The sequence below is a fragment of the Heptranchias perlo genome, chromosome 26 (genome assembly GCF_035084215.1).
Source record: "Heptranchias perlo isolate sHepPer1 chromosome 26, sHepPer1.hap1, whole genome shotgun sequence".
NCBI lineage: Eukaryota > Metazoa > Chordata > Chondrichthyes > Hexanchiformes > Hexanchidae > Heptranchias > Heptranchias perlo.
In genome coordinates this window covers 25,933,500-25,942,800 of record NC_090350.1, presented here as the reverse complement: position 1 = coordinate 25,942,800, position 9,301 = coordinate 25,933,500, and positions in this window count along the sequence as shown.

Genomic DNA, 9,301 nt, shown 5'->3' with positions numbered 1-9,301 from the left:
CGTCATTGGTGCGACAGATCGGTGTTACTGAAGTCACGGTTACCTCAGGCCCGGCCCGGCCCGGCCCGGCCTACTTATGATGGAAGCGGGCAGACCTTTGGGCTCAGTGACCGAGATTACCGGTGGGGAACGGCGCGGGACACAGACCCATCGCGAGTCCGAGCTCCGGGGAGGCGGAGCCGCCCGGCCGAAATCACCGGCTGTGAGGGGGAAGCTCAAAGTAATTTAAAGTGCTCAATTACCCTCCGACCCAAGGTGGCAGGTCCTGCTGCCGAGAGGCGGGACATGTAACCGTTAACAGTCTGCAGATCTCCGCATCGATCGATTGAATTACTTGTCGCCGTGTCGAAGCCTCCGAGCCTCATACCAGTCGTGAGTCGTGGACACCACTTCATTCTGAATAACATGTATGAACCCTAAAAACTACCAAAAACTGACCCGTAGCTTTAAAGTCATGGCCCCAATAAAGCTGATCGTGCGAAAGCTGCCCTGTATAGAGGCCCATGAAGTGAAAATATGTAGTTAGACTGAGCATGCATTGGGACACCAGGCATCACGTAACTTAAACTACAGGTGGAACCAAACTTCTATTGCAGGAAAAGAAAATCTCAAGTACACAAAAGCTCGATTTGCAGCAGTGGTGGTTTGAGAAACATCACAGGGAGATATGAGCGCTGGGGGCGTTTGCCTTCTGAGGATTTTGGAGTCTGCTGTAATTTTGACGTTCAAACCAAATATTATCCTTGAAGGGGTATAGAAATCTTAAATATGAAAATAATAGTTGTACAGACTTGCCCTGCTAATGTAACTCAAAATGCTCCCCCATTAAGGTAATCAAAGATATGTGCAATATTCTATCGTCTTTGTTTAATATATGGAACACAGGTACAGTGAAACTTTGATTAACTGGCAAAATGGAGGCTGTTCACCTCTGGATTATCAAAATTGGCAGATAATTGAGAGCCCCCACATCTCTGCGACAGTTATTTTAAATGGACTTCCCCATTTTATATCAAATGTAAGGAGTCGTACAACACCAGGTTATAGTCCAACAGCTTTATTTGAAATCACAAGCTTTCGAAGCTTTCCTCACCTGACGAAGGAGGAAAGCTCCGAAAGCTTGTGATTTCAAATAAAGCTGTTGGACTATAACCTGGTGTTGTACGACTCCTTACATTTGTCCACCCCAGTCCATCACCGGCATCTCCACATCATTTTATTTCAAAATATGGATGGCATTTCAAATGTTTCTGGCCAAAGTTTTAAATATACTGATAGTTCCCTTTACCAGTGCTTCAGTGGAAATAAGGAATCTGACTTTTTTTCCCTTTTTTTAAAAAAAAAGGCACTGCCATTTCTCGGACTGTATAGCTTTCAGAGGGGCAACTCCTGCTGCCCCACTGAGCCAGCTAGAATTACAACACTGAACGAAATCTGACCCAGAAGGTGTGGGAATCATCCATGGCAGTAGCACGTGTGCATAAGGACATGGCTTATGGGGTGACTAATGAGCAATGCAGGAAGTTGCACAGATTTCTACCTGGAAAGGTGGACAATGGGCCTGAAAATTTGACTACGCGAAAGACGGATGGCTGCCTTGTATGTTGTATTTTTCTTCCTTAGATATTGTCTTAATAAAATATTCCAGTATCACAGGCCAGTAGTGTCTTTTCTTAGATCAACAGCTATATGAGAAATTGACAGGAAAAGGAAACTTTTATCATTCCTGCAAGTACAATTTTCAGGCAGGTAAGGAACTGTGAAATTACCTGAATTTACTTAATAATAAAGATAGCAATAGACAAAGCCAAACTTGAGGCTGTTGACAGTGTAGCTTAGATTGTCCACTTGGGCAGAATTGGAGTTCATCTTTGGGATCACAGGACTTCTGCCCACTAAAAAGATACACCGCTGATCACTGACAGCTTTCTGGCCTTGGGGTCTGTGACCAAAAAAAATCCTTTTTTGTTTATGTTGAGTTTTTAACTTCTATTTTGTAAAACTGGAAACAGCCTGCAGGAGATTAACACCTGAGGTCACACATAATATTCTCCAACTGAAAAGCCATCAGCTCAAGTCAGACAGGATGGCCCATTACATGCAATCACAAACTGTCTTTGCCATTGTTAAAGGTTGGCTACTAAATCAATGTTAATGAATGGCTATTTGAGCTAATGTAATTATGAGAGATGCAGTTGTCGACTGCCTTTAGTTCCAGTATAGTTACAGATGTGGTCCTTGACACAGAACAAGAAATCGGGCTTCTGCCTGCCATTGTGAGTTTGATTGGCAGTTGAGTCTGAGATCTTTGAGAAGGGTTGAGGCTCATTGATTGGCTGGTTTCCTTTGACAGAGAGGTTGGTGATCAAATATCTCATTACAGAAGTGCATGGATTTGGTTTCCCCAGTGTCAATGCTGGATACAGAATACTAGGTTGGAGGAAGACAAACAAACAACCTCTTTTTACCAGTTTTATTCATTCCACCCTCTCCTGAAGATGCTGACTCTTTGCTTGGGTACGGTCTCACAGGCACAGGTTACCAATTCACATGTGAACTGTGGTACTAAGTGCTGGCAGGCCATTCGGATGTGGGAGCATCATAGGCAAGTATGAACCCACCCCCACCTGGTGTCTACATGCACACTTTCAACAGGGATTGCCAGATAATGATTAGGAGAGGCAACATTAGCTGATTTTATTCTCTCTAACCCAGAGGCACTGAGGTCCAATAAAAGCGCCCTTTCTAAGATCAGCACGGACCCAGAAATCTTCCTGGCCTGTATGGCTCTGCCGTTGTATCTCCTCGCCATTGGAGCAACTCACTTTAAGGTTAAGCATTTAAAATGATTAAGTAGAATTAAGGTTCATTGTAGTGATGATTGATCACTTTATCCTCCCATTCAAAGATGATTCACATTTCCAGTTTTTGTAATTGATACATCTGGAGGTTTTTCATTGCTTCTGAGGATATGTAGTTTGTTTCACTGGTCATGCTCTCAGATCCCAATCTGAAAAGGATGTGTGTTCAAGTGTAGATTTGAGATGGATCTTCATCTGTTCCTCTCGAGACATCAAAAATTTCAAGATTTGACTTCAAGATGTAACTGCAGAATGGAATGACCTCTGTGTCTATTCTTACACCTTCACTACAATACGGTGATAAATGTGACAAAGCAAACATCTTTTCATTTTTTATGCAGTAAGTCATTCGAATCTGTTTGATCAGATCAATGGCATGGTCAATCGCTCTTTTGTAATTTGTAAATAAAATAAGGAACCCCAGCCACAGATTCCAAGCCTTGCACCCACAGTCTGATCCTGATCCCAAGAATTCCACCCACTCGCGTCTACACTGATCTGGAACCTTCTTCGCAGTCTGCTATACTGATCCGGGTTCCCAATCCACCCTCACAAACTGATCCTCATTCACCCAGAAGATAATGTCAAGATTCAAAGAAGGGAATGGCCAGTCACAATGGCCCCGATATTTACGGGGAGGCGGCCTGTCAGCGGCCGGGAAACCCGGAAATACCAGGAAGGCGGAGATCCTGCTGAAATTAACGGGCCACTGCTGGACAGGAAAGCCTGCTGTAGAAGACAGCAGCTGTTGATTGGAGAGGAGCGATGGATTGGATCGCGGGGGAGGGGGAAAAGATCGGAACGTGAGGGGTGGAGAGAGAGAGTGATTGCACCGCAGGTGGGTGGTGGGGGGGGGGGTGGGCGGCAGGGAGAGAGAGAGATTGGACCATGGTTGGGGGGGGAACCGTGGTTGGGTGGGGGTGGGGGAGAGAGATTGCATCGTGGATTGGTGGGGGGGGAAGTGATCATACCGCAGGGGGCAGGGGTAGAGAGAGATTGGACCGCGGTGGGGTGGGGGGAGAGATATTGGACTTGGTGGGGCGGGGAGGGAGAGAGAGATCGGACCGCAGGGGGTGGGGTGGGGGAGAGAGAGAGATCGGACCGCAGGGGGTGGGGTGGGGGAGAGAGAGAGATCGGACTGCGGGGGGCGGGGGGAGAGAGAGATTGGACCATGATGGGGTGGGGGGGGGGCAAGAGAGATCAGATCGTGATTGGGGTTTGGTCGGGCAGAGAGATCGGACACTGGTGGTGGGGGACGCTGGGGAGGAGAGATCAGATTGCTGAGGGGTGAAGCAGAAAGATCGGATTGTGGGGGTAGAGATCGGACTGTTGGGGTGGGGGGGGGGAAGGTGTGGAGAGATTGGAGATTGGACCATGGTGGGGGGGGGGGGGGGTGGGGGTGCAGGGGAGGAGAGATCAGATTGCTGGGGGGCGGGGCGGAAAGATCGGATCACAGGGGCAGGGTGGAGGAGAAATCGGATTGCAGGGGGAGTGGCGGGTGGTTGGAGAGTCTGCAGTTTTACAAAATCATCCTCTAGAAATGGCGATCTATCTTTGATCTTAGCTCTACCATGTGATTCTTAATAATGGGAAGTGAAATTGGGTAGAGTGACCTCTTCCATCTTGCTCTTTATTTGGAGAAACAACATAATTTAAAAAATATGAAAATTATCAGATTACAAAATGTGAAGAATGGGGGATTATCTGCCCCATGATTTTGTCTGCTCCCATGTCTCAACCTCCTTTCCTGTCGCATATTAGAATTATTACTGGTAGATGGTGCTTAATTACCTAAAGAGTAATTGAAGAAATCTTTGTTAGCCATTAGACTCTGTTCATACTCACCTTCCTGATATTCGACTGTGTGTTTTTGAATCTGAAAGACCATGTTGTTTCCCAGAAACCAGCTCTAATTCTCATTGTCTAAGTGGAAGCAAATCCCACTGAGGGAACAAAATTAATCCCATTAAACCAATCTTCTGCAGAATTCCCTAGTGGCAGCTTTGGCTGCATTCACGTACATCTCACAGACAGTAAGGCCCTGATAAAGTAGTGCCATGGGTAGGAGCTGCTGATGGATTCTCTGACAGCTTTAAAAGCTATCACTCACATCCTTAAAACCCATTCAAGGGATCAGGTTGACAAATATTGATAAATGATTTCCCGGCATTACGTTGAATGGCATGCCAGTGTATTGCCACAACTGGCTTCCACATTTAACACTTCCATCTCTCTTTGTTTAAAATCCAGGGTTCAAGTGCATAACTTGTGTGTCTATACAATCAGCCATATGTGCGGGCTCTGTAATACTCTTACAGTCCTCTCCATTTCCTGTGGAACCCTGAAGTTTTCAGTCATTCATAGAACATATAAAGCATAGTTGAAAGGTAGGAGAAACTGAAATGGTGTGTGGAGACTTTGTTTTAACAATGGATTGTGTCTTACAAATCCAGTCAATGTTTATTAGTGGATAAGAGCAATACAATTTATATGATTATTTGGATTTTCAAAAAGCATTACATAAGATCTGATATAAACTGCTTTTAGAATGGGTTATACCTTGTGGAATTCAAGGGGAATATGAAATAGGATACACAAATACTAGCCAATTGATAGAAAAAGGTGGTTATAAAATAACACTTCTCACATTATGGAGCAGTGACTAGTGGAGTTGGGAATTGGTCTTTAAGTGTACTGATCTAAAATCATGTCGGTGGCTCATTGTGTAATGAAGATGGAAGTTATTGAGAAGGATTTAGAGAGGCCAAGTGCATGGGAAAATTATTGGCAAATTGCATGTTTATGTCAGTTAATACCAAAAGTATAAAAGTGTAACTTTAAAGGAGTTAGGGCATAAAGAGCAGGCATGCAAAGTCCCAAAATATGAGATTGGAAGTGATTGGCTAGAACATTTTCATCCAGAGATCTGGATTATAGAGGAATGATCTGGACGGGCCAAAGGGCTTTTCTTTTCCTGAATTTGTTATGGTCTTAGCTATTCCCTTATGATCTGGAATTAGTTCTGGACAAATGGATAGAGGAAATAATACTGATGGAGTCAAATGATCAAAATAATCTGGAAAATGACTAGTTTTGTTATTTAAAAATTTCAATTTTTGATAACATTTTCTTTTGACATAGCACTTTGTTGAATAGTCTTAACTACAAGAAGCTCTAGATGTAGAGCTGAAGGAAATAAGATATCATACTAGTACTGTGAGGAGTGCCCGAAGGAAATTGAGGATGAGCTGTAAACCAGGAAATCTAGTTCTTTTATGTTCTGTGCATATTCTAACCATTATTTTAGCTGATCTGATAGCCTATTTTTATGGTAGTTTTCAATGTGAATATGCTACCTCTTCATTTTGTTACTGCCTAGCCACAGTTTCCTTGGCAGTGACCTTGCTTGTCATTACCCTGAATATCATGCCTGGTCAGTTAGAAATCATAGGCAAGATTAACATTGCACTTAATGTTTTTATTTTATTTATCACATAAAAACACTAGAATTAAATATCTTCTCTGCATAACAGAGATGTACTATAATACATTGTTACTGAATTCAAGGATTGTCCACTAGAGAACTGGGCAAACATTGACAATATGTCAATCATCATTGAGCAGCACGCCTGCCAACCTAGAAAAATAGCAAAAAGTTGACCAAAAAGCTGGCACAGCCTCAAGCAGCAGACAACTCAAAACAGCCCTGAAAGTACGGTGGGCCACAGGCTTGTCATATTTTATGGTGCAGTTAAACCAAATATTCCACCACTTTTATTGAAAGGAGATGGGGGCACTTAAAGCACATAAGAGCATAGTTTGAAGCAGTGATGAGTCTAGAAATTATTGAAAGGAGTATGTGTACTGAAAGCATGGGATTTATTTTCTGGTGGAGCCTGGGCACATTATGAATTACTTTGGGTAATCCCCTACCCTGGGCACTGAAGGGTAAAAAAGGGACCTCCACCCCGAGTGGGGAAAGACATTGAAAATGTCTTTCAAAATTACAGGTCATAACCAGATGCCGGGCTCACACACAAACAGGCCAATGGTCTACATCACAACCACTGTGATGATACACTGTTGTAAAATCCTAAATATGGGACTCTCAGTGTAATATTTTAAATTTATTGAAACTCATCCCCTCTCCAATCTCACTCCAATTTTATTTCCCAAGCCTGGAAATTCTACAAACGATGACACAAATGTTCAACTAAAGCCAGTTTAGGCATTTACACCAGGGAACATCCTCTTTACCTGAAAAAATAGCTGAAGAAAATAAACCTTCACATAATACATCAGCCAGTTAAGCCCCAGAAAACTCCTTCGAGGAAAATTTTAAAAAACAGTAGTTTATTTATTGTACATAACATCTTTGGGGACAAACACTAAATAAACATGCTCTAACTGAAACTCTCAGAAGCCATCAGGTCATCTTAAAACTTTTCTGCCTCAAGTTCATATGCAACCAGAAAATATTATATAGTTCTGAGGGACTCCAGTCTCAGCTTCCAACCAATTTGATTCTGTCATCCTCCTGTCCTGCTTCACAACTGATTTGGTTGGTTAATACTATGATCATAGTAAATAAAGCTAACTTTTCTCATGGAATGCTAACAAGTTGTTACATGGGTTGTCACAAAATGCTCTGTCTCTTAGCACTGACATAATTCTTCACAATGATCACACATGCACATAAACAGGTTTAAAAAAAAGACAGATAACTATGTTAGTTTGTAGTGAGACCTGTTGCTAAGCTAATAATGATATTGTTCTTAGTTTTGAACTTGTCTGTTATACTTGTGGTACCTTAATGAAATCAGTGGAATAAGTTATAAAACTTTTAGGGACACTTTTCATTTCCTGGCTTATGTTAGTTTGAGATTGAGTTGGATTAATTGGTCCTGATATTTTGTTCAGATCATTTTTGATATCTAAATATAAAATGTACCTGTTTTGGGTCAATTGTCCCCATAGAGCCTTGAGCCTATTTCTTGAAAGTGTTCTTGTCCCAGTTTATTTTTTCTTTTATATTCTATTTGCACATCTATTTGTTAGTTTTATCTGTGCTTAAAAAGTTTTGGTCTTGACATGTGAAATGGAAGGGGAGATAATATTGCTAGGACTCTCAAAGGACCATTCAGGTGCCTTTTTGACAGAGTGGCCCTTTAGTCACATTTTCACTTTCATTCTCCCATCCAAGGGAAAATCTGGGCCTTAAAGGACTTTAGTTCTGATGACAAGTATGAACCCGAAATGTCTGTTACCGCCACAGATACTGATTGACACCTTGTGTGTTTCCAACTTTATCTATTTTTGTTAGGGTTAACAATATTTGCAGTACTTCGCTCTTTATTTGAGTAGTTTTGATCTCTTATCAACTAATTAATTGAATTATGCAACAGAATAGGGTAATTTATTGGCTGTTCATTCTTCAAGATTGAAAATTTCTTGACATACTGAAAACTAGTCATTAACAGTTTGGCAAAAAAATTGCTTCTGTGACTTCATGGAATCAACAGTAATCACTAAACTAATCAGCAGATCATTTGTGGCCTGGTGGGCTTTTTTTTATCAGGGTTTGGGGCTTCATGTACCAGAGACTGGGAAATTTCAAGATTAGCTGATATTGTAAGATTTGACAATTAATCTTTCGATGGCACAAAACCAATAGACAAAATATTGACTACATGTGAATATGCTGTAGCATCGATTTTAATTTTAACTTAGCAAGCAAGGAAACTGCCAAGTCTGCATGTAACTGGGATTAATGGAAGGCTTGGAATGAACAAAATGTGTTGAGTGAATGATAAATATTGTTGAAAATAATAGCGTTGAAATAGTTAATATTGTTGTCAATAATTTCTTGAAAAGCAACAGGCTGAAAATATCAATTACAAAAAAATCATGTGTTTTCCAGTATTTTTCTATAGGTAGTGATAGCAGCCAGTGGGAACTGAGAACCATTAACTTGCATCAGTGAGATCCCCCATTTCGGAACCTGATAAGCACTGCAGCCTGCAAACACTCATTTACTTTAAAGATTATTCAGGCTAATGACCTCTTTGGAAGCTCAGGTATCCTCCAGAGGGCTCTGTTTACAAATCCACCCACTCTTCAATATTTTTATAACATTGCTGATTTTTGTCAAACAGAAAGTTTAGTGGGAAACTTGACTCCTAGATATACATCTTAATATGAACCTTTACGCACTTGTTTTCAAATATTGAATGGCTTGTTGTGTGGGCTGTAAAATGGGTTTAGAAAAAACTATCGGAACTCAGTTAAAAATGTTGTACCGTTAGTATCCAGCTAGGTCCTCTTGATACATTTGTAGCATGGGTTCTTTGTGTAACCTCTCCAGCTTACACAGAAAGCTAAGCCAGCACCTATCTTTTTGCTGATTGTCAATAAAAGCTATATGAAATTATATAGCCTGA